The following is a 27,541-nucleotide window of genomic DNA, read 5'->3' as shown; positions in this document are numbered from 1 at the left end:
CTACTTACAACATTCTTCCTCGTGTATACTGAAATTGTGCGTTGTGTCATGAACACCATCAATTGTACTTGTATCCATTGGTGCATGCTCTCTAGCAGCTGATGCGCTCTTTAGAAATGAGATAGTTGCTCCTTGGTCATGACTAATTGCCTCCAGCTCCAACAGAACTTGTCTCATTGTCGGTCTCTGTTTCCCGTCCATGTTCAAAGATTGTCTTGCTAGATTTGCAATTGCTGAAATAGTCTCTTTCTTAGCCTCATTCACGACTCGATCAACCAAAATGTCATATACATCAGAGTTCTCCATACTTGATAGAAACCATGATACCAGACTCCTCCCATTATCAGATTCAGTTTAAACAACCGCTTTCTTCCCGGTCAAAAGCTCTACAAGAACTACCCCAAAGCTGTAGACATCACTCTTTTCTGTGTATTTATTTGATTGAAAATATTGCGGATCAAGGTACCCAAATGTGCCTTGAACTCGGGTAGTTAGGTGTGTTTGATCAATAGCTATGGATCTTGACGTCCCAAAATCTGACAGTTTTGCTCTATATTTAGCATCGAGTAGTATATTTGACGTTTTTATGTCTTTGTGGAAGATTGGTTTAGAGGATGCAGAGTGCAAGTAAGTAAGTGCCCCGGCCACATCTAACGCAATTTGTAACCGCATTTCCCATGTAATCGGAAACTCTTCTTGCGGATCATGGACAAACTTTGAGAGAACTCCATTTGGAACAAATTCATAGACTAGTAAAGGAACATCCGTCTCCAAGCAACATCCTATCAACTTGACGATATTTCTATGGTTTATTTCCGACAAGATAGCAATTTCGTTGATAAAATCCCCCAACGAACTGTTACTTCCTATCTTATGTTTCTTTATTGCAACAAGATTTCCATCACTCAACATACCCTTATACACAATACCTTGCCCTCCACGGCCAAGAATCCTATCCTCATTGAACTGATCAGTAGCTTTCTCTAGCTCATTTGCCGTGAAAAGTCGAGTTTGTTCTCCCAAACGTCCCTCTGAAGACACCATTTTTTCTTTCAACAACAGACCACCATTCCGCTTAAAGTTTTTCGTCTTTTGCTTTATTTTTTTCCTTCTAACTGCAGTAAGGTAGGCCCAATATCCTCCGATCAAAAATAATATAGTCCCCAAGCCAACACAAAGTCCTACAATGGAAGCATAGCATTACATATCTGAGCAATCATGTTAAAAAAAATATATATAAAATATGTGCTTAGATACATAGAAAAACTTAAAATACATTACCCAGAATGAAAACCAGTCGTAAACTCCTTGCACGACATCCCACGCCGTCTTTCCTTCCATCTCCATAAAAACCACTCGGGCAGCGACAATTATAGCCTCCTTGGACATTTTTGCATATACCGTCACTAGGATCATTTGCACACTCATCAATATCTGAGAAAAATACACATACTATTTTATAAGGGGTCGCAACTCTACAACAACCAGAAGGAATTCAGCAACTAGTAAAATTTAATCTGAGAACATCACGAGATTTGTCCGTCTACCCTTCTTTCACCACAAGTCTGCTCAAATAAGGATATCCCTCACCTAATACGTTATAAAATACTTGGCACGAAATTAAACACAAACCTGTACAACCGGGACTTAGATAAGGATTTCCTTCATACCCGTTGATACACTTGCATCTGTACCCCGTAACATCCAAGATCTTATTAACATCAGCACAAATGGTATTCTTCTTGCAAGCATATGAACTCGAGTTCTTCTTCGCAGACCTACATGATTCTTTCGCAACAAACCAGTCCAATGCAACTGGCATATTATTAAGCCGGTCTATAAATCCCGGCCCTTTCAGATCAACAGCCCCATGAAACTCAAAACTCGAACGTTCCACAATAAAGGAATAACTACAACTCCCTGATGAGATACTTGTATTATATCTTATCAATTCCAAACTGGCATTGAAGCTACATGACCAATCCCGGCACATGATCTGTCAAGCAAATCCTCATTTTCTGTACATAGTGCGACACAACTAAACACTTTGCGCCCTGCAGCTGTCCGCGCCTCAATCAACCCGTAATGATGGCAACCAATGACCATAAATTTGTTGCCAGTAGACGACAACGCGTATGGCATTCCTGATAAATCAATGTGTCCCCATGTGTTTCCCTTCTCCGAAGAGCTACATGACTCGTGATAACGCAAAACTAGGTGTCGTAATATGCTAGAATTAACCTATCAAATTAACAATTTATAAGCCAAATTCAACTATACCCTATGCAATTAAGAATAGTAGTATAGCATAAGTAAGGGTCGAACCCAAGGGAAGGGATTAAGACTAAAAACTTGAATTGTAAAACTATTGGCTACTAAGTAGGTCTCCACCACTAATTAAGATCCTAATGACAAATTGAAATTACCAAAAGGTATTAATCACAAACAATGGATATTAACAAAGATCAACTAGTAGGAAACATGGATGAAAAAGGATTGGTTTTGGGGGACAAACATGGAAATATGAGTAAAATTGGAGATCTTCCTATTGAGACAATTCCACAAACAACTAGTGTGCAAGATTCAATATAAATGGGAAAACTTGATGCAATTCTCTCTTAGTAACCCAACAATGATAAAGCTTGACTCTTTTATTTCTCTCTTACAATTTTCTACCCAATACTACCATCTCAAGATGTTGATACATGTAAATTAAACCATCCACATATATCCTTCAAGCTTAAGCAACAAATCATTAAACCATGAAAAGAGACTAAGCATGAGCATTAAGAAATTGTCAAAAGATGAAGCTAGGATCAATTCCTCATAAGATTAAACCATACAAATGAGTAAAAGACATGAACTTTTCTATTTGTTGTAAGAATCCTTTAAACCAATTCAACAAACAACAAACTTGCTTCAACAATCCCAACTAAATAAAACAATTTCCTTAGGATTTGCACTAGTAAAGTAAATAACATGCAAGGATGGCCAACCCAAACATTCAATTACTTAACATAAGAAATAAAGCACAAGAAAAGAGCATTAGATAAATTAAGAGAGATGTAAGAGTCTTACAATACCAAAGTAGGTTACTTTGATCAAATTACATCAAGCAATGGGAAGATTAGTCTTCCATCTTCTTAGAAAAACCCAAGAATTGAGGAAAGATTAACATCTAAAGCTAAAAGATTACAACTTTCTCCCAAAATAACTTGTTCTTGCTACTACAAAATTCTAGAGATTATTCAATACTTAGATGATAATTAGGTCTTCAAACATGAGGAGTATTTATAGGGCTGCACGAAATTCTAGGGTAATACGGGATTTTGGGCTTCCATTTAAGCAACGGGCTTAACAAAAGTTACGAGTACAGCACATCGGCAGACTGCCGGTTTAGTGGCAGACTGCCGTGGCAGACTGCCGTCTTAGTGGCAGACTGCTGTGAATGGTGGCAGTCTGCCAAAAAGGCCTGGAACGAATTATTTCTTCACTTCCTCAACACGAGCTCTTCACTACTTAGCCTTCATGCTTCCTATCAAGGAGTGTCGGCTCCGCAACTAGTTCATGTAAGGTCGTCTCCGCGTGATTTCTTGTCTACTAGTGTGGCTAGAGGCTCGCTCTTGGGATTCCGGGTTCTATCCTCATACGAAGCTCCACACATGAACCAAAACGCATTAGTTATGACAATCATCGGGACGGGAAGATTAACTCTTTATTCCGACAAAATGACCCTTAATTAAGACATACTTGGCCTAAGAAGGCCCTAGTGACTCGACACTTTTTGACTCTATCAAACTCCCCCACACTTGAACTTTTGCTCGTCCCGAGTCAAACTCAAGAAAGCATTCGGCAAGTCCATAAGCGGGTGTGGGATTGAATGATCACTCTCCCCTCACCTCTTTCTCCTTATATCTCCCTCTTGAACAACCACCAATCAAAAAGAAAATCTAGACTCAAAGGTGACACAAACTCTTCTCTCACTCACCCTCCTTATATCACCCCTCACACAAGACACGACACGACTCCAACTCCGACACTTCACACAACTCCACCCTTCTTATATCACCAAAGTAGAAGTGGCCACTCTTGCCTTATCCCAAGGCAATAGCAAAGTGACCCAACCAATCCTCCAAATCATTCATCTTCCCCTTATCTCACCCCCTTATTACTCCATAAAGAGTATGATCATGCTACTTGGTTGGCCACACACCTATGCAATTCAACAACCAAGATAGCCAAAGCAAAAATCCACCGATTTGGGACAAGTTTTGTGACTCAAAATGAAATTAAATCCTAATCTAACCTCCTTCCAAGACCCTCCTTATCACTCCCTTCTTATCCCTCCATCTTTTTGGTGGTGCATTTTTCAATTTTTTCATTTTTTTTCATATTTTTTTTTTTTTTTTGAAAATCCCTCATTTTGCCTAAGGTGCCCCTTCGGGTTTTCACCTTAGCTTTTCCTTTCCTCTCACGGTGGCTCGCGACTCATTTTTTCATTTTGCCCGGAATGCCCTTTTCAGGTTTTCATCCCGTCCTCGGCCACCTTTCCCAATCTTGCCTAGGTGCCCACCCTTGTGGGTTTTCACCTAGCCGTGTTTTTTTTTTTTTTTTTTTTTTTTTTTTTTTTTTTTTTGCATTAAACAACAAGAAGTTTACATATATTACAATCCATATTCCTCCCCCACACTTACATTCCACAGTGTCCTCAATGTGGAGGAGGTCACAAGCTTTGCTTTCAAGAGTAAGAACCCGAGGCACCCCCTTGATCATGGGTGCCTTGGTTCTTCCACCTTCTTTCTCTTCTTTCTCTTTCTCTTGTGGCCCGGGCATAACTTTGGTCCACATCTTCTTGGGTGATGGAGGGTGGAATGGGGGGTTAAGAGACATGCCAAATAGACCACTAACTATCCCAAGTGTGTCTTCTTGGGTCCTTGCATCGTAGTATGAATCTTGAACATACTCTTGATATCTTTCATTTTGGACCCCAAATTGGTGGTCCATTTGGCTTCTCCACTCATTTTGCTCTTTCCACATGTTTGCATTAGCCGTCATTATTTGGTCAAGTTGTTGTTGCCAACGACGGTTAGCCTCTTGGTTAGCAATCATTTCTCTCATCAAGGCCGTTTGATTTGTTGCGGCCTCCTCTATCAACTTCCCTCTATCATCAACCACACTTCTCCATTGATCTAGATTCTCCAATCTCGGCGTTTGTTGTTGTTGCCAAGAATGGAGATTCTCCACACGCCCACTTATGGTAGTGAAAACTTCTCTTGTCTCTTTGAAATAATCGTACATGTTTTGTTGCCAAGGAGCAACCGGGTCATGAGAGCCCTCTCCCGCTTCATACATAGGGGTGTCTAAGTCCACGGGAGGGTCATTTGGTGTCTCCTCCTCATCCTCATCGGAGTCAAAGTCCGATAAATCCATACGACAAAATAAATTCCTACCATGGGTACCACTTGGCAAAGGAGAGTTTTTAGGCCTTGGTAGCCTCAAATACTTTTGCTTATCGGGGCCTAACCAATATCCTTTAAGGGGGTTTTCCCTCACATTTTTGAACATCTTGCACTCCTCAAGGACCACATCATTGTAATAGGGAAGACCTTTTGTCTTGAAAATGTCTTGGGACTCATCAATGTCCCCATCAAAGTGTGTGACAAAGAATGTGATTGCCCCCCCACAATTGATACTCCCTCCCGAACTCTTGGTCTTGTGAACCATGCATGCATCAATAAAAAGTTGTACCCAATCGGGCACTCCTACCCCCTCCGGGAGCATGGTCCACATGGTAGCTCGGATCTTAGCATTTACCTTAGTGGGCTCTCCTATGGCATAGAAGATGGTGGTTATGAAACGGGTGAGAAGTTGTACCACGGGGTTGGTGCAATAAGAGATCATGTTGTCATGTTTGGCATTTTTGGTGCCTACAATCTCGGTCCAAGCCGCATCACTCCGGCTTCCGAGCATGAGAATGGGAGATGGGGGTTTTGAAATGGACAAGACCTCCCTCACTTGAGTATGGGTAAGGGTGTGCCACTTTCCATTCACTCTAAACCGGATTTTTTTCTCTCTTCCCTCCGCCACATTACACTCCGTCAAGGTAGAAAGGAACTCTCGGGTGTAAGAGGTGTAGGTGTAATCCCATAACCCATCATCAAAGTAGGCTTCTAAACCCACCTTAGCAAGCAAAGCCCGGGTTAGTGTGCCCATGCCTAGGGCATTTAGAGTCTCGGGGGAAATGAAACGGGTGGTTTTGATTGGTTGTTTTTGGTGAAGGCCGAGTTTTTGAAAGATTTTGAGTTGGTTGGCATCTAACCCTTCCTCCCCGGTAAAAATTGGTTCCTCCACATTTTCGGCCTCCTCTACAACCCTTTTCTTACTTGGCCTTCGGAATGGGTTTAAGCTCGACATTCTTGTACCTATAATAAAGTTGATACAACACAAACAACACAAAATATGGCACTCAAAAAATTTTCACTCTTTGAGACAATTCACCAAACACTTGGTGTGCACTAGCTCAAGAAGAATTCAAAAGCTTGTGTTTGGTGTTTGTCTTGCCTCACCCAGAAAATTTTTCCACCAACAACAACTATAACACCAAGAGTCAACAACTAATCCAACTTAATCTCTAAAACAAGACTAAATTCGAATTATAAGAAAGCAAGAAAAATGAAAGTAGAGTTTGGTTGTTATACCTCCCCGAATTCCACAAAAATAACGCTCCTTGTTGCTCCTAGTTGCTCAAAAACCCGTCTCAAACCCTTGAACTCCACTCTTGAAGCTTAAAATTTGAGGTCTTGAAAGTTAGGGTTCTTCAAAAATTTGGGGGAAAATTCTGATTTTTGGTGAAATCAAAGGTATTTTGTGTTTGTGAGGGGATGATGAAGGCTTAAAGATTGAAGGAATGAAGAATTGATGAATGTTGGGAAGGATTTTGAGTGATTTTGGGTTGAAAAGGGATGAGAGTTAGGGATGGGGTGTTGTTGTTCTTCGAAAAAACTGAAATAAGGGATAAAGGGGGATTCTCGTGGTTAAGTTTGGAAAAAAAAAAAACCCGCACTATAGCAGAAACGGCAGACTGCCGATATTTTGGCAGACTGCCGTGGCAGACTGCTGAAACTATGGCAGACTGCCGAGGGTTTGGCAGTCTGCCAAAATCCCCTGATGTCGCAATTTTTTCGTAGGCTAAATTTTGGTTGAAAACCAAAATTTAGCTAATGAAGCTTCACCTTTTCCTTGCTCTTTTCCCTTAGCATGCTCCCATTCAATTCCCCATCTACATTTCCGCCACTTCACTAATGACACGCTTTCCGAGGTGATGTAAAAATCAACTTCACACTTCATACAATGATTAGTAACTTCATGAAGTTTAATGCAATTTATTAACAAGAATGTAAATGACAGAATGATAAATGACTTGAATTTAAATTCTATCTATGTGTAGGCACGGAAAATTTATTAATGTGCCGAATAAATAAAAGAAATTAATTATTTTTAGTTAATACCAAATTTTAACTTAATTTAATTATTTTGTCCCATTTAAATGAAATACGGGTCGATTCGGATTACAAAAAGAGTTATTCGGATCACTAAACCCAGAAAGAATCAAATTTGGGCCAAGGTTGCTAATAAACCCACAAATGGGCCTGTGACCACCAAAGTCCAACAAGGAGATTTGAAACTCTATAAATAGAGCTCTTCTCATTCATTCAAAGGGTTGGAAATTCATAATTGCAAAGGAGCTAGAGAGAACAAGGTACAAATTCCTACAAATCCTCTCTGTCAAAAATCATTGCAAGCAGTCAACAAGCACATCAAATCGTGCCGCCTGCGTTGAAGATTCAATCACAAGTTCAAACCTTCAAGAGAGATTCAAGTCATCGCGACCCTCTCAAGAAATCAAATTTACATCGCGCGTAGAGCAATTAAATTTGTCTACACGCGCACCCCTCACGTGTACCCCGTACACGTACCCCTTACGGCATATTAGAATCAGAGGATACATTAGAGATTGTACACGTACTTTTGATATTTATTAATAAAATATAATTGTTTCCTTGTTTTGTATTTCAGTTATCGCAATACAAAATTTGCTGTTACAAATTTTGGTGAACCCGACGTGAAAATCTCTACCTCTCATCTCTCTTCTTTGTTTTATTCAAGTCTACCAAAACAAGAAGATGTCTACTAAGCAAAGCATCTCCCCCAGTCCATCCAAGAAGACCTACGCAGATATCTGCGCAGGGTACCCCCATTCTTGCTACCTCCTCGCTACGCGATCGGTTGGCATTTCCACAAGAGCAATGGTGAAGAAGGCCAATCAATGCTGCGCTGCGATCACGCTCTCGCACATGTCCCAACTAGGCCGCGCAAGTTCTCTGTCGCCTCCATAGGCTGCTGCGCCGCTAAAGACTCTTGGCTGCCTCATCTTCTTCACGCGAGGAGGGTAGAAGTGTTAAGGGCGACAAAAAGGCTTCCCCTTGCAAATCAAGGCGTCGCAAAGAAGAAAGAAACATCAACTCCTAGCGTCGCCGGTCATGGTGATAAGTGGTGATACTCTTGAGGATCGAATGCAGAAAATGAATGAACTCCTTGAGAAGATGATGAAGGAGAATGAAGAAAAGAACAAAAAAATTGATGAGCTCCAAAAAGAGGTGGTGGCACTCCGTGACAGGAAGGCCGAGAGCGAGCATGGTGACACCGATAGGGATGATGATAGCGATAGAGAAGTTGGCGAGGATAGGGAAAAGCCAAAGAATGAGATCAAGCAACTTCTTCGAAGAGAAGCTGCAGGAGTTAATAGCCAAGACAATCAAGTGTCAGTTGGATGATAGCTCGACAAGTAGTGGACGCTACATCAAGCCTTACACTAAGAGGATTGACAGTCTGCGCATGCCATCTGGCTATCAGCCTCCAAAATTTCAACAGTTCGACGGGAAGGGGAACCCAAAGCAACACATCGCCCACTTCGTCGAGACATGCAACAATCTTTGGAACAGAAGGTGATCGTTTGGTGAAGCGATTCGTTCGTTCGCTCAAAGGGATCGCATTCGACCGGTACACGATCCGGACTCGAGTCAATTGTGGTGGGGTCACATGGAAGATGAATTCCTCAACAGATTCTACAGCACCAGACGTGTCGTCAGCATGAGCGAATTGACAAAGACAACTCAATGGCAAGATGAGCCTGTCGTCGATTACATCAACAGGTGGCGTGCGCTGAGTTTGGAATGCAAGGATCGCTTAAGTGAAGCGTCAGCAGTTGAAATGTGCGTCAACGGGATGAAATGGGACATTCTTTACATCCTGAAAGGGATCATGCCAAAGAACTTCCAAGACCTGGCTACCCGCGCCCATGACATGGAGATCACAATCAAAGAACATGGTAGTACTCGACCAAGTTCTTCTAAGGTGCCAAGTGAAAAGAAGGAGTTCAAGAAAACTGATAAGAACTCTAAATCGTCGACAAAGGAAACAATGGTCGTCGAAACCAGCAGTGCACCTGTCAAAATCTCGTCAAAGCCTAAGTATGAAAAGAAGAAAGAGTCATTCTCTTACAACTACCAACGAGACAAGCCTACATTGAAAGAGTTGCAGGCTAAGAAATATCCATTCCCAGATTCTGACTTGTCCGGAATGCTTGATGACCTCTTGGAAAAAAAGATTATACAATTGCCAGAGTCCAAGCGCCCTGAGCAAGCAAACAAGACAAACGATCCCAATTACTGTCGTTATCATAGGCTGGTGAGTCATCCTATTGAAAAGTGTATAACACTCAAGGAGAAGATCATGCAGCTCTCCAAGGAAGGGAAGATCATTCTTGACTTGGAGGACACAGTAACCACAAATTAAACTACTGTAGTCCTGGAGCAACTTGATGAGCCAATTATACGGCAAGGACAATGTGTGTATATGTTGCAGTTCGGAAGTTTTGAGCCTGTGGCATTACAGATCCAAGGGTCATTGCCGTCGCTACCTCCAATGTCATTGGAAGAAAAACTACCTCCTCAGAATAAGAATGAGGAAAAGAAGCATGAAGATGACGAGGAAGGCTGGACTTTGGTTACGCGCAAGAAGTCAAAGAAACAAACAAGACAGATAGCGCAACCTGTTCACCGTCGAAGAAAACAATCAAAGAAGACTAAACCTCGCAAGACGAAGGGAAAGAAAAAGCCCAAAACAGTGATCAAACCACATGTCTTGCCAATTGATTTGCTGGAACAAGAACCACCAAGTCCCGTCACCTTAGAAGAATTCTTCCCGCGAGATTTCATGAACAAGGTTACTGCGTGCACCATCTCAGCTACTGAAGGTGGCGACGATGAAAAGAAGAATGAGGAAAGGGGCCTAGATGATGCGGTATCACCACAACAGTCTCATTCTGAAAAAGAGAATGAAATAGTGGCTGCTCTCGATGCCCTTCCTACAAACATGGGGTGGAAACAAATCTTTCATCTACCTAAAGATAAGCGAAAGCTGATAATTCAAGGACTTGAGAAGCCTGAGTTGTATGCGGGCAAGATGAAAGAAAAAATTGAGCCTCTTGAGCAATCAACTGGATGTGTCTCCTGCAACGCAGCCTTGAGTTTTTCAGATGAGGATTTACTTCTTGGATCCAAACCTCACAACAGGCCACTTTATGTGTCCGGGTACATCCGGGGTCAAAAGGTCAAGCGCATCTTAATAGATGGAGGCTCAGGAGTCAATCTCATGCCAAAAGCCACTATGAATGAATTAGGGATCACGATGGATGAACTCTCCAGTAGTCGAACAATGATTCATGGTTTCAACTTGAATGGGGAGCGCGCAGTTGGCATGATCCGCGTGAACCTTACCATGGGTGATCTTTCTTCCGACACGTTATTCCATGTCATGGATGGCAAGACATCGTTCAAACTATTGCTGGGACGACCTTGGAAGCACGAAAACGGAGTTGTCGCCTCAACCCTCCATCAATGCTTGAAATATTATCGTGGTGGTGAAAGGAAGATAGACGGAGACGCCAAACCCTTCTCTAAGGTCGACTCTTTCTTCGCTGACGCAAAATTCTTTGAAGAGAATGGTACTTCCAGTGAGTTCATGCCAACCACCATCTCTTCAACGGGAAAAGGAGGTAAGCGGGAAAAGAACATCATCAAAGAAGATGAAGCTGCAAGTCCTGCTAAAGAAAATGATGTTAAGAAAGATGTAGACAAGGTCAACAAAACAGCTACTCCTGTTGCGTCACCCAAGAAGTAAGAGACGCCGCAGAAAACTACACCACCAGTACTACGCTACATCCCGAAGTCTCGCCGCAAAGATGGAGAGAGTCCTTTTGCAGAGTGTCTAACACCAAAGATAGAGCCTAAGGATAAAAAATCAAGTCTGGTGTTCAAGCAGGAATGGGTGGCCAAAGTCGTTACACCTCTACCAAGTTCATCTCAAATGAAGATTGTGAGACCTCCTCCGAATGGTTTCGTCTGTTCATCCAGTCAATCATCAAGTGAGGAAAATAAGGGGATATTTGATTCCAATGCTTACAAGCTACTTGCAAAGGCGGGATATGACTTTACAAATCCGACTCCTCTCGGCAAAGTTATAGAAGTTGAACCGTACGGTCTTAACAAAGCGCAACATGAAGTGTTCAGGCAAGATGGGAGCTTCATGGTAACCAGGGCCGGGCTCGGATATGAGTCTCCTGCGCCTGTGAAGATTGGTGCTCGTAGAAAAGGGGCTACTGCGTCTTCTCAGCACATCACAGTAGAAGAGGTCGAAGAAAATAAAGGAGAGGAAAAGATGCGTCCATCTTCAGTCTTCGATCGAATAAGTCCACCTGCAGAGAAGTGTCGCCCTTCTATATTCACAAGGTTAGGGAGACCAAGTGCTTCAACCAAACACATTTCTGTATTTTCTAGGCTTGGCAATCAAGGAGAAAGTAAAGTCAAAGTGTCAACACCTTCGTTGCGCATAAACAAGAAGGGCGCAATACATGAACGCTTGGGTGGTCCATCAAAAACAGTCTTCAGTCGACTAGGGGCTCTCAAGAGGAATAGTGGTGAGGGTCATCCTCTCTCAACTTCTGCAACACAAAATGAAGAAGAAGTAAGAGTAAGCGATGACTTGAGAAGCGCAATACCATCTCGCATGAAGCGTATGCAAGTAATGGATATCATCCAACATGAGCCACTCAAAGCAAGGAGGCGCGTACTAGTTCTTACTGGTCAGCAAAAGAATGTCGAAGAGATTGTGCCTTCATCTTTACGTCCATGTGATACAAAGAAGTCAAGTGACTTAGAAATTACAACGTCGTCATATCACATCACAGTAGAAGAGATACCTGACGAGAAGGAAGAAGTTGAGGCGGATGAGGCCCCTGAAACACTTGAAGACGGGGGCAATCGACTGTAGATGAAGTTAAGGAACTCAACTTGGGAACTATTGAAGATCCTCGGCCTATTTATGTCAGTGCTCTGCTGACTAAGGAAGAAGAAGAGGAGTACTACAAGTTGTTGGTCGAGTACAAGGATGTCTTCGCTTGGAGCTATAAAGAGATGCCTGGACTCAGCCCAAAAATTGCAGTTCATCGTCTAGCAATCAAGAAAGGCGCCAGTCCCAAAAAGCAACCTCAACGTCGTTTCAGGCCGGAGCTTGTACCTGAAATTGAAAGGGAAGTCAATAAACTCATTAAAGCAGGTTTCATTCGAGAAGTCAAATATTCTAACTGGATAGCAAACATTGTCCCGATTTTAAAGAAGAATGGACAATCGCGTATATGTGTCGACTTCAGAGACCTTAATGATGCATGCCCGAAGGATGACTTCCCTTTGCCGGTTACAGAGTTGATGATTGACGCAACCACTAGTCATGAAGCCCTCTCATTCATGGATTATACTGCTGGTTACAATCAAATACATATGGCACCCGAAGATCAAGAAGCAACAGGTTTTCGAACCCCAAAAGGGATCTTCTGCTACACAGTCATGCCGTTTGGATTGAAGAATGCTGGCGCTACGTACCAACGCGCAATGCAAAAGATCTTTGATGACATGCTGCATAAAACAATAGAGTGTTATATTGATGACGTGGTTGTCAAATCAAAGAAAAGAGAAGACCACATCAAAGACCTTCGAACCGTCTTTGAAAGACTTAGAAAATGTCAACTCAATATGAATCCACTCAAGTGCGCATTTGGAGTCACATCTGGGAAGTTCTTAGGTTTTGTGGTCAGGCATAGAGGCATTGAAATTGACCAAACAAAAATCAAAGCTATCAACGAAATGCCGGAACCAAAGACATTGAAAGAGTTGCGCGGATTACAAGGACGTTTGGCATACATCCGAAGGTTCATCTCTAACTTAGCCGGGTGTTGCCAGCCGTTTAGCCATCTCATGAAAAAGGATGCTCCATTTCAATGGGATGAAAAATGCAAAAATGCTTTTGATAGCATCAAGAAGTACTTAGCCAGCGCGCCAGTGCTGGGGGCACCAATTCCAGGAAGGCCACTTGTCCTCTACATTGCAGCACAAGAACGCTCACTGGGGGCAATGTGTGCTCAAGAAATTGAAGACCGCAAGGAGAGAGCACTCTACTACTTGAGTCGTACCTTGGTTGGAGCTGAGTTGAATTACGCGCCCATAGAGAAGATATGTCTTGCTTTGGTGTTCGCCATCCAGAAGTTGAGGCACTACATGCAGGCGCATACCATACACGTGGTCTCAAAAGCTGATCCAATCAAGTACATACTCTCAAGACCAGTCTTGTCTGGAAGACTTGCGAAATGGGCAATGTTGCTTAAGCAGTATGACTTGGTGTTCGTGCCTCAAAAGGCTGTGAAAGGTCAAGCTATCGCCGACTTCTTTGCTGATCATCTAGTGCCAGCAGAGTGGGAAATTTCAGATGACCTCCCAGGAGAAGAAATTTTCTAATTGGACATCCTACCTCCATGGCAAATGTACTTTGACGGTGCTGCAAGGCAAGATGGAGCTGGAGCTGGAGTTGTATTCGTAACTCCACAAAATCATCTTATGCCATATGCCTTTACACTCACTCAGTTGTGTACAAATAATATGGCAGAATACCAAGCTCTCATACTCGGTCTTCAAATGGCGATCGAAATAGGTGTCAGGGATATGGACATATATGGAGACTCAAAGCTGGTGGTCAACCAAGTCCTTGGTGAATTTGAAGTGAAAAAGGAAGACTTGATTCCCTACCATCAACAGGCATTACAACTGCTGAATCAACTTGACGACATCCATGTTGGTCATGTGCCAAGGAGTGCCAATAAGTTGGCTGACGCGCTTGCTAATCTTGCAGCCACTTTGGCACTGGGGGCAGAAGAGTCTATAAAAGTCCCAGTCTGCAATCGTTGGGTAGTATCATCGCTTGAAGGAGAAGAAAATGTAGACACAACCAACATGATATGCGTCTACACAGTTGATGAAGATGATTGGCGTCAACCTATCATTGATTTTTTGGACCACCAAAAACTACCCGATGATCCCAGACACAAGGTAGAAATACGTCGACGTGCTCCAAAGTTCATTCACTATAAAGGGACACTCTACAGACGTTCTTTCTCAGGCCAATGGTTGAGGTGTTTAAGCAAGGACGAAGCTACTGAAGCAATGCATGAAGCTCATTCTGGCATTTGTGGTGCTCATCAATCTGGGCCTAAACTTCATGATCGTGTAAAGAGAATGGGGTATTACTGGCCAACCATGGTGCAAGATTGTATGGACTTTGCGAAAAAATGTGAACCCTGTCAGTTCTACGCAAACTTCATACACCAACCGCCGAAGCCGTTGCATCCTACTGTTTCTTCATGGCCCTTTGAAGCTTGGGGACTTGATGTTGTTAGACCTCTTACTCCAAAGGCCTCAAATGGACACGAGTATATCCTCGCTGCCACTGACTACTTCTCAAAATGGGCAGAAGCCATCACACTACGGGAAGTGAAGAAAGAAAATGTTGTGGACTTCATTAGAACCCAAATCATCTACAGATATGGTGTACCTCAACGTATCACAACTGACAATGGGAAACAATTTTTCAACCATCTGATGACAAGTCTGGGAGAAAAATTCAAGTTCAAACAATACAAGTCATCCATGTACAATGCCTCTGCAAATGGTTTGGCTGAAGCCTTTAACAAGAGCCTTTGCAGCTTGTTGAGAAAAGTAGTAGCAAAGTCAAATCGAGATTGGCATGAAAGGATTGGTGAAGCATTGTGGGCATATCGTACCACATACAAAACACCTACTCAGGCAACCCCGTATGCGTTGGTGTATGGAGTAGAGGCCGTGTTGCCATTAGAATTGCATATCCCTTCCTTGCGCATTGCCATTCAGGAAGGGCTCACAGAAGATGAAAATGACAATTTGCGTTTAGCAGAGTTAGAGGCTCTCGATGAAAAAAGATTTGAAGCTCAACAAAAACTCCAGTGCTATCAAGCAAGGTTGTCACGCGCATTCAACAAAAAGGTGCGCCCTCATTCTTTCCAAGTAGGAGACCTTGTCCTTGCGGTACGAAGACCAATCATCACCTCTCACAAGCCAGTTGGTAAATTCACCTCTAAGTGGGATGGTCCATACGTGGTACAGGAGGTCTACACGAATGGTGCTTACAAAATCGTGGATGAAGACGGCGTTCGGGTAGGCCCAATCAATGGGAAGTTTTTGAAGCGTTACTATTCTTAAATCCCAACAGTGAAGGCTCCTAAGCAAGAGCGTAAACTGCAAGTCCAAGCTCCTAAGCAAGAGGTTAAACTGTATACAAAAAAAAAAAAAAAAAATCCACAAAAAAAAAAAGCAAAAAAAAAAAAAATCTCCTTCCTTCCTTTATGAACTACGTCGGCTTGATCTTGTGAAATACACATTGTGTTTCACAGGTACGTAGGCAGCTTGGGTGAACATGTAGCTCAAGTGCAGCCACACCTCCAAACAAAAAAAATCTCTCTCTTGAACTACGTTGGCTTGATCTTGCAAGTTGTCATCCTGGTAGCTTGCAAGTACGTAGGCAGTTTGAGCAAACACTTTGTTCAAGTGCAGCCACACCAAAAAATACCAAAACCAAAAAAATTACAGCAAAATAATTACTCCTGGCCCGCAAGAGTTTAAACTGTGTACGGCTAAAATTACAGTCAATCATCAACCAAGGTTGTAAAAGCAAGGCCATGTTAATCGATGATGAGTTCCGCTTGAGCTAGGTCTTTACACTATTTGCTTCACGGTTAGCCTTGGATAGATCTTTAAAAAAGAGGGTCACATCGCATACAGGTGATGAAATGATGTAGCAATCTGGCACATAAAGGCTTGGAACTTCCTTACAATCGACGAGCGAGTTCATTGCAGGGTAACTCCAAAGGGAACCCAAGATGACCCATCCAGGAGTGACTCGTACTCTCTTGGAGTCGACGAGTCAGGTCCATTGCGAGTTGCATCCCTGCAAACAAAAAGGACAAATACAAGTAAATATAAAGAATATGTGGAAATCTTTTACAAGTCGGAGAGACATCAAATCAAGAATCAAGAAGTGTATTCATCCGGCATGTCTCAAGGGGAGAGGGTAATGAAATAATAGTCTTCATAAAGAGGTTCATTGCATGAGTCTTCAAAACTGTGTCGCGATGACCCGAATGGGTTCACCTCGACACAACTGTCGCGATGACCCAAAAATGGGTTCACCCTAACAGCAATAAGTCTTCAAAGCGTGTCGCGATGACCCGAAGGGGTTCACTCGACACAACTCGTCGCGATGACCCAAAAATGGGTTCACCCTAACAGGCAATAAGTCTTCAAAAGTGTGTCGCGATGACCCGAATGGGTTCACCCTGACACAACCTGTCGCGATGACCCAAAAATGGGTTCACCTTAACAGGCAATAAGTCTTTATCTTGTCGCGATGACCCAAAAATGGGTTCACCCTAACAGGTGATGAGTCTTCAAAACTGTGTCGCGATGACCCGAATGGGTTCACCCTGACACAACCTGTCGCGATGACCCAAAAATGGGTTCACCCTAACAGGCAATAAGTCTTCAAAACTGTGTCGCGATGACCCGAATGGGTTCACCCTGACACAACTTGTCGCGATGACCCAAAAAAGGGTTCACCCTAACAAGCAATAAGTCTTCAAAAGTGTGTCGCGATGACCCGAATGGGTTCACCCTGACAAGTAATAAGTCTTCACGCAGCCTGTCGCGATGATCCAAACACTCAATTGAAGATTGGAATAACTTGTTTGAATAAATAAAATCTTCCGCGGTTAATAAATAAATTGCATTGTTTGATGGGAAGACGGAGCATAATTCCTGCAATCACTAGCAAAAAAAAAAAGCATACAAGCAAGGGACGATATGTCCAATATGATCCGAATAAAATAAAAAAGAGACATAATTACTACCTTGTGGAGACAACAAACAAATTCCTATTTTACTTGTTGACTCCACCAAAGACGAAAGCTCAACTCTAAGCTGCAAATTTCAGAAAATAAAAAATAAGCTATTATGAATTTGTCTGGCGAGGTGTACGGTAAAATCAAGATGCAATTGGGCAGATTATTCACGAAGCTATTATTTGAATCAGTCCATGATGAACTCTAATCAAAGTTCAGTCAATTCACAGCGCGGAATTTAGCCTTGATCAATTAAGGTTGAAAAAAAAAAGAGGAGTTCGAGTGGGATCAAAGTTCAAAAGAAAATTTAGGCGTCAGTAAGGCTGTGAGATGACAGGAGCATGTTGCCGAATCAAAAGACGAGAAGGACGAGATGCACATACCTCAGTGGCTCTTAATTCGTATCGTCGCAAGAGTTGAAAACCCGGAACAAATAGTTATCTGCATTAAGGAATTGAATTCGATCGAAAGTATCGTCAATATGTTGTAAAATTATGCACATACATGGCAAACTAAAGCTACATGACGCATACAAAAAAAGGGTGATTGTTTGTGACGGTCTTTGCTGAGGTCGTTGGGGATCAAACGATAACGAAAATCCGAGTTATTCGATATTTAGGAATCGTGGGACTGCAAATTTTGTGAATATGGGAAGCCTTAGGGTCAAAGATAATTCTCTATGATGTAAAATTGATCGACAACAGGGGCTGTCCATGCACTCTGTTTTTCACGAAATCAGGGGACGATGTGGTGCGTATTTCAAACAGATGGAAGAGTGACCATTAATGAAATCATGTTCAGAGGGGAAATAAAAAAACCAGCTACACAAAGGCAAGGAAGAAGAAAAGCAATATAAACTTACCCGAATGATCAGTCAGATCCGTCGCACAATGAAGATGAACGCGAGAAATCGAAGCGAAGCGAGTTCGGTAACAGTGACGCTCTGGTTACACACGTTAAAAGAAAAAGAGGTCAATGTGTTGTGTGCTTGAAAGACACAGACAAAAAAAAAAGGCAAGCAAGAATTTGCAGGGATAAAAGAATACCGTCAAGAAGAATTGTGATGATGATGAATGCATGGCTTCATGGACGGATGTAGGTAGTATTTATATATAGATTGTAGGTGTCCTTAAACCCTACGGAAGTATACGGATTTTGTAAAGGCAACACTTTCCTAAAGTTTAACATGTTGTACTTTTGGGAAATTTAGACAATATGGAAACCGTACAAAAAATTAAGAATTTTGGTCAAAGGGGCATTATCCATCATCCTTACGATAAGTTCGGGTACCTGATGACTTTCAAGTCAGACAAGTAAAAAAAAAAAAGCGTTATCCGCCAAGTCTAAAAAAAATGATGACAGGATGACGTCAAAAAAAAGAATCCAGAAGCTACTACCCTTACGACGAGTTTAGGTATGCTTCGACTTCCAAGTCAAATACAAATTCACCCGCCAAGTTAGATAATGACAGGGTGACATTACAAGAAAGATGGATCATCCTTACGACAAGTTAGGGTGCTCATTATTGACTTCCAAGTCAATTCAAATAGAGCTACCCTCGCGACGAGTTAGGGTACTCGTCATCGACTCTCAAGTCAAGGCAAAGTGTATCGAGACCACGCCACGGTCAAGACACCAAGAGGTGCACGTGACGAGGTCTCGAGGGGGCAATTTGTAGGCACGGAAAATTTATTAATGTGCCGAATAAATAAAAGAAATTAATTATTTTTAGTTAATACCAAATTTTAACTTAATTTAATTATTTTGTCCCATTTAAATGAAATACGGGTCGATTCGGATTACAAAAGGAGTTATTCGGATCATTAAACCCAGAAAGAATCAAATTTGGGCCAAGGTTGCTAATAAACCCACAAATGGGCCTGTGACCACCAAAGTCCAACAAGGAGATTTGAAACTCTATAAATAGAGCTCTTCTCATTCATTCAAAGGGTTGGAAATTCATAATTGCAAAGGAGCTAGAGAGAACAAGGTACAAATTCCTACAAATCCTCTCTGTCAAAAATCATTGCAAGCAGTCAACAAGCACATCAAATCGTGCCGCCTGCGTTGAAGATTCAATCACAAGTTCAAACCTTCAAGAGAGATTCAAGTCATCGCGACCCTCTCAAGAAATCAAATTTACATCGCGCGTAGAGCAATTAAATTTGTCTACACGCGCACCCCTCACGTGTACCCCGTACACGTACCCCTTACGGCATATTAGAATCAGAGGATACATTAGAGATTGTACACGTACTTTTGATATTTATTAATAAAATATAATTGTTTCCTTGTTTTGTATTTCAGTTATCGCAATACAAAATTTGCTGTTACACTATGCAAAACGGGAAATTCTACACTAAAAAGGGAATATTTACAAATTTGTGCCGTATTTTTAACGTCGATGGCTCGACTTAGTCAATGTTGGAGAATCAATCTTTGTAAATTGGATCTTCTAAAAGAAGATCCTCTTCGCCTTGTAGCTCGATTCCTTTGTAGTAATGCTTCAACCTTTGCCCATTTACCTTTATAACTTTTCCCGAGGTCGGGTCTTCTACCTCCACCGCTCCGTGGGGAAAGACTTTCTTGACTTTGTAAGGCCCATACCATTTCGACCTTAGCTTGCCGGGAAAATTCTTGAGCCGACTTTGAAACACCAACACATCTTCTCCTTCTTTGAAAACCCTTCTTGTGACCATCTTGTCATGCCAAGACCGATCTTTTTCCTTGTAGATGCTAGCATTGTCATAGGCATTGTGCCTAAGTTCTTCCAATTCTTGGATTTGAAGCTTCCGGTGCAATCCCGCCTCATCGATATTTTGATTAAAAGCTTTGATTGCCCAATAGGCTTTGTGCTCCACTTCTACGGGAAGGTGGCATCCCTTCCCATAAATTAGCCTATATGGGGACATGTCGATTGGGGTCTTATAAGCCGTTCTATAAGCCAAAGAGCATCATCAAGCCTCTTGCTCCAATCTTTCCGGTCGGGATTGACCGTTCTTTCCAAGATATGTTTAACCTCCCGGTTAGAGACTTCCGCTTGGCCATTTGTTTGGGGGTGATATGCCGTAGAAACTTTGTGAAGCACACCATATTTTTGAAGCAAGGTTGAGATCACCTTGTTGCAAAAATGAGTTCCCCTATCACTAACAATGGCCTTTGGGAAGCCGAACCTTGAAAATATATTGCTTTTAACAAATGCTTGCACCGTCTTTGCATCATCACATTTTGTGGGGATGGCGTCCACCCACTTAGACACGTAATCGACCGCCAAAAGGATGTAGATGTATCCATAGGAATTTGGAAATGGCCCCATGAAGTCTATTCCCCAAACATCAAAAATTTCCAAGTAAAGCATCGGTTGTTGGGGCATTTCGTTCCTACGTGATATGTTACCAAAACGTTGGCATCTATCACAAGTAGTAACGAAAGTATGAGCATCTTTAAACAACTTGGGTCAATAGAAACCGCACTCAAGGATATTCTGTGCCGTTCTATGAGGCCCAAAGTGACCCCCACAAGCGTACTCATGGCAATGTTTGAGGATGGAAGGAATTTCTACGTCCGGCACACAACGCCGAATGATTTGGTCTTGACACATCTTCTATAGGTATGGCTCATCCCATATGTAGAATCGGGCATCGGCCTTGATCTTATTCCTTTGACTTGATGATAAAGAAGTTGGAAACTTCTTAGTCACCATGTAGTTTACCAAATTGGCATACCATGGCTCCGTCATCCTCAAACTATAAAGAGTTTCATGAGGCAAACTCCCATCAACTACCCCCATTCGTTGCATTTGTTGATCATCAAGTTGTAGTCGACTTAGGTGGTCGGCCACCACGTTTGCTAATCCCTTTTTCTCTCTTATCTCTATGTCAAACTCACTAAGTAGGAGAACCCACCTCATCAATCTTGGTTTGGTGTCCTTCTTACTCACAAGTTGAGTGATGGACTTGTGATCGGTATAGACAATCACCTTGACTCCTAGTAAGTATGATCGGAATTTCTCTAGAGCATATACCACCGCCAAGAATTCCTTCTCGGTGGTAGTGTAGTTCCTTTGGGCATCACTTAGAAGGAAAGAGGCATATTGAATGACATATGAAGCTTTGTCATCCTTTTGTCCCAAAACGGCTCCGATGGCAAAATCGCTTGCATCGGTCATGATCTCAAAAGGCCGATCCCACTTTGGTGCTTGAATGATTGGGGCCGATATAAGTCTCTCCTTCAACAAGTCAAATGCTTCCCTACAATGATCATCAAACACGAACTCCACATCCTTGTGCAAAAGCTTGCACAAGGGGTTAGCGATTTTGGAGAAATCCTTAATGAATCTTCGATAAAAACCCGCGTGTCCTAAGAACGACCTCACGTCTCGAGTATTAGATGGATACGGCAAGGTTTTAATCACATCCACCTTTGCCGTATCTACCTCAATCCCTCTTTTCGACACTATGTGTCCTAACACGATTCCGCTACTCACCATCAAGTGACACTTTTCAGAATTTAAAACGAGGTGAGAGTCTATGCACCGTGATAGGACCATAGCGAGATGGTCTAGACACGAGTCAAATGAGTCCCCATGGATGGTGAAGTCATCCATGAAGACTTCCAAAATACGCTCCACATAGTCCGAGAAAATGCTCATCATGCATCGTTGGAAAGTGCCGGGGGCATTGCACAATCCAAAGGGCATACGGCGGTAAGCATAAGTACCGAATGGGCAAATAAAGGTTGTTTTAGATTGATCCTCCGGGTGAATGGGGATTTGAAAATACCCGGAATACCCATCCAAAAAACAATAGTACTCTTTCCCACCTAACCTCTCTAGCATTTGATCTAGAAAGGGTAGGGGGAAATGGTCCTTCAAAGTGACTTGGTTGAGGCGGCGATAGTCAATACACACCCTCCATCCCGTTTGCAAACGGGTGGGGATCAATGCCCCTTGAGTGTTTTTGACTACCGTCACCCCTCCCTTCTTTGGCACAACTTGAGTAGGACTTACCCATTGGGAGTCACTAATTGGAAAGATAATACCCATTTGGAGAAGTTTGATAACTTCTTCCTTGACAACTTCCATCATAGGTGGATTAAGCCTCCGTTGTGGTTGCCGAACGGTCTTAGCATCCCTTTCCAATCGAATTTTGTGCATGCAAGTGCTTGGGCTTATCCCTTTGAGATCCGCAATGCTCCACCCGAAAGCTTCCTTGTTCTTGTGCAAAACATCCACCAATCTCCTTTCTTGATCACCCTCAAGTTGGTTAGAAATTATGAGGGGTAGAGTGTTGTTTGCCCCAAGAAAGACATATTTCATTCAAGTGGTCGGGGAGTGGTTTTAGATTGGGAGTGGGTGGCTTAATGATGGATGGAAGAAAGGAATTTGGGGTAGCTAGGATTTGTCTTCAAGCAAAACAAGTACTTGCGGAACAGGGGATTTGGCAGACTGCCGTGGTGCTGGCAGACTGCTGTTTGTCTGGCAGACTGCGGATGGTATGGCAGACTGCCGAAACTCCCTGATTCCGCCCTCTATCTTTTCCATTTGATCGTCTTCAAGGGGTATTTCCTCCTCTAACTTGTTGACATAATCCTGCACATCATTAGGCAACAAAAACCGCAACCCTTCCTTCTCGACATTGTTAGTGAGGGCCACCTCAAGTGGGTCCCTATGACTAATTTGGTAAACTCGATTTGCCAAATGTTCAATTTTATCAAGGAAATAGCAACAACTCAAGTCATCGATTTTTTTCATCGTCTCATACACATTATATTTCAAAACTTTTCCTTCAAATTCCATGGTCAAAGTTCCATCATACATGTCAAGCTTGGTTTTTGAGGTTCTCATAAAAGGCCTCCCTAGAAAGAGGGGTGTAGCCTTAGAGTCCGGCTCCATGTCCAAAACATAAAAATCGGCCGGGAATATGAACTTATCAACCTCTACCAACACATCCTCTACAAGGCCCTTGGGGTGAATTGTGGAACGGTCCGCCAATTGTATCACAACATTGGTCCTAGACAAGGGGGGCAATTCCAAGGTCTCATAAATGGAATATGGCATGACATTAATAGAGGACCCCGAGTCTAGCATAGCTCTAGCAAAAGCTTTGCCTCCAATTGAGCACGGTATAGTTAGCATGCCCGAATCATCGCACTTTTTGGGAAGATTTTGTTTGAAAATTGCCGAGACATGCCTACTAACCGTGACTCTTTCAACTCCCTTCCTTGTGAGGGCACTCGGAAATGGTACCTCCGGTTCATACTCTTGTTCAATCTCTTTGAGTTGATCCTTTGTTTTGGTGCTTCCTTCCTTCCCTTGATCAATGCTCCAAGGACTCTTTTCTTTTTCCACACTAGCTTTTGAAGATGATCATTTCTCTTGCTCAACCACAAGCTCTTCTTCAATTTGCTCTTCAACCTCAATAACCCTTTCTTGTGACTTTCCTCTTCTTTTCTTCTTGGGAGGGGATTCTAAAGTTCTCCCCTTCCTCAATGTCATGGCACTAGCATTCTCTTTAGGAGGAAATGTAGTGGAGGGGATAGAAGTGGAATTCCTTTAATTTCTCTTGGCAAGTTCTTGGGCAATTTGGCCAAGTTGGACTTCAAGGTTGGCAACCTTGGCATCACTAACACTCTTGTCGGCATCAATCTTGTCAAACCTCTTGTTCGTTTTGACTTGCTCTTGCAAAATGTTCTTAAGCAAGTCTTGAACACTTGGTTCTTTTTGAGAATTGTTGTTGCCTTGATTTCCAAATTGGGATGATTGGCCTTGGTTTTGGTTTCTACCTTGGTTGTTGAAATTCCCATTCCTATTGCCTTCTTGATTAAAATTGCCATTCCTATTCCCTTGAGAGTTTGAACCTTGACCTTGTCGGGAATTTTGGTCCCTCAAGTGGTTGAATTGACCATTCACAAAGCTTTTTGAGGTGTCACCACCCCAACCAAGTCTAGGATTGTCTCTACTCCCAACATTGTAATTGTTGCCACTAGGGTCATAATTGTAGTATCCTCCTCCGGAAGGATTCCTAGCATTGTAATTCCCATACCCCATTGCACTTACATTCTCCACTCCAATTCCTTCTTCAATCATGATGGGACAATTTTCCTCCAAATGAGAACCTTGACAATAATTGCATTCCACTCGATTCCCTTTACTCCCATCTTTGTTTGGAGTGTTGCCCATCATATTTTTCACAAGATGAGTGAGGTCATTAACACTTTGTTCAAGATTTTGAGTAGATGAGGAAGAGGTGCCCATTGAAGAAGTATTCCTTGCTCCCCTTTGAGTTCTTCCATAGTTCCTTGTAGTAGAGGCAAGTCTCTCAACAATTTCCTTGGCATCCACTATAGAAAAATTCTCCAACCCTCCTCCGGTAGCGGAATTTACCATTCTTTGATCATCTTGGCTCAACCCTTCATAGAAGTTCACAAGAAGATCATCATCGCTCAACCCGTGGTATGGACATTGAGCCACCAACTTTTTGAACCTCTCCCAATACTCATACATGGTTTCACCATTGAGGTCTTGTTCTATGGTGGTAATGGCCTTGTTAGCACGGTTGTGACGGGCATCGGGGTAATACTTCTCGAGAAAAGCCGCCTTCATTTCCTTCCAAGTCTTTATATATCCCGGTTCAAGATAAAAGAGCCAATCCTTGGCCGCATCCAACAAAGAAAATGGGAAGGCTCGTAATTTGAATTGATCCTCCATCACCCCATTCGGAATAGCACCTTCACACATCATGTGAAATTCCGAAAGGTGACGGTTTGGGTCATTCCCCGCATGCCCATGGAACTTAGGCAAATTATGAATAAAGAAGCCTTTGAGTTCGAAATTTGCATTGGCTCCAAGAGAGGGATAGGTGATACACAAGGGTTGCTCATCATAATTCCTTGCTCGTATTTCCCGGATGGTTCTCGTGTCATTTGCCATAGCGGGATACTCTACTTCAATCGGATCTACTTTAATAGGTGCTTCCAAAGGTTCTTCTTCTACTCTATGTTCCCTTGGTGCTCTTTGGTACCAAGGATTAGTAAATAGCCACGAATAAGCACCAAGAGAGTCCTCTTCAACGGGGGTTGATTCACCGTCGTGTGGAGAACTATACATAAACCTTCGCACTACACACACAAGTTAGAACTTCCACTTACTTATCAAAACAAAAAGAAGAAACAATAACTAACATACAAGTTAACAATCAAGCCTTTAGCTATGTTGCCCTTCCCCGGCAACGGCGCCAAAATTTGATACCGCAAAACTAGGTGTCGTAATATGCTAGAATTAACCTATCAAATTAACAATTTATAAGCCAAACTCAACTCTACCTTATGCAATTAAGAATAGTAGTATAGCATAAGTAAGGGTCGAACCCAAGAGAAGGGATTAAGACTAAAAACTTGAATTGTAAAACTATTGGCTACTAAGTAGGTCTCCACCACTAATTAAGATCCTAATGACAAATTAAAATTAACAAAAGGTACTAATCACAAACAATGGATATTAACAAAGATCAACTAGTAGGAAACATGGATGAAAAAGGATTGGTTTTGGGGGACAAACATGGAAATATGAGTAAAATTGGAGATCTTCCTATTGAGACAATTCCACAAACAACTAGTGTGCAAGATTCAATATAAATGGGAAAACTTGATGCAATTCTCTCTTAGTAACCCAACAATGATAAAGCTTGACTCTTTTATTTCTCTCTTACAATTTTCTACCCAATACTACCATCTCAAGATGTTGATACATGTAAATTAAACCATCCACATATATCCTTCAAGCTTAAGCAACAAATCATTAAACCATGAAAAGAGACTAAGCATGAGCATTAAGAAATTGCCAAAAGATGAAGCTAGGATCAATTCCTCATAAGATTAAACCATACAAATGAGTAAAAGACATGAACTTTTCTATTTGTTGTAAGAATCCTTTAAACTAATTCAACAAACAACAAACTTGCTTCAACAATCCCAACTAAATTAAACAATTTCCTTAGGATTTGCACTAGTAAAGTAAATAACATGCAAGGATGGTCAACCCAAACATTCAATTACTTAACATAAGAAATAAAGCACAAGAAAAGAGCATTAGATAAATTAAGAGAGATGTAAGAGTCTTACAATACCAAAGTAGGTTACTTTGATCAAATTACATCAAGCAATGGGAAGATTAGCCTTCCATCTTCTTAGAAAAACCCACGAATTGAGGAAAGATTAACATCTAAAGCTAAAAGATTACAACTTTCTCCCAAAATAACTTGTTCTTGCTACTACAAAATTCTAGAGATTATTCAATACTTAGATGATAATTAGGTCTTCAAACATGAGGAGTATTTATAGGGCTGCACGAAATTCTAGGGTAATACGGGATTTTGGACTTCCATTTAAGCCAACGGGCTTAACAAAAGTTACGAGTACAGCACATCGGCAGACTGCCGGCTTAGTGGCAGACTGTCGTGGCAGACTGCCGTCTTAGTGGCAGACTGCTGTGAATGGTGGCAGTCTGCCAAAAAGGCCTGGAACGAATTATTTCTTCACTTCCTCAACACGAGCTCTTCACTACTTAGCCTTCATGCTTCCTATCAAGGAGTGTCGGCTCCGCAACTAGTTCATGTAAGGTCGTCTCCGCGTGATTTCTTGTCTACTAGTGTGGCTAGAGGCTCGCTCTTGGGATTCCGAGTTCTATCCTCATATGAAGCTCCACACATGAACCAAAACGCATTAGTTATGACAATCATCGGGACGGGAAGATTAACTCTTTATTCCGACAAAATGACCCTTAATTAAGACATACTTGGCCTAAGAAGGCCCTAGTGACTCGACACTTTTTGACTCTATCAACTCGGCTAAGGGCCCCCCAGCTGCCACCTGCGTCTCGGAAATTTCTAATACTTGTGAAGTACTCTGTAGAAATTGAGGGGTGTAAACTTTGTTGTCTTCTTCATAGCAATTAATGAGATACTCATCTCCCATAGCACAACCTTTTTCAATACCAAACGGGTATGGTATCGTCAAATTCCCGCACTTTCGCTGGCATCCCGGCTTTGTCATGTTGGTAGCAATGAGCATGGTGGTTGGTACAGAGTCTGAACAATTCACTAGATTTGACAAAATTAGTAGAAGCAATGTAAATAGCAATACTAAGATACTTGTGCTTAGCAAAACCAT

At 42.1% G+C, this 27,541-nt stretch overlaps 1 pseudogene; it reads right to left on the bottom strand.

The window, feature by feature from the left end:
• On the bottom strand, positions 1-27,541 carry LOC141655672 (wall-associated receptor kinase-like 10; annotated as a pseudogene).

This window comes from Silene latifolia, chromosome 5, assembly GCF_048544455.1.
Source record: "Silene latifolia isolate original U9 population chromosome 5, ASM4854445v1, whole genome shotgun sequence".
Taxonomy (NCBI): domain Eukaryota; kingdom Viridiplantae; phylum Streptophyta; class Magnoliopsida; order Caryophyllales; family Caryophyllaceae; genus Silene; species Silene latifolia.
Note: the sequence above shows the minus strand (reverse complement) of the source record. Positions and strands in the feature narration are given on the sequence as shown.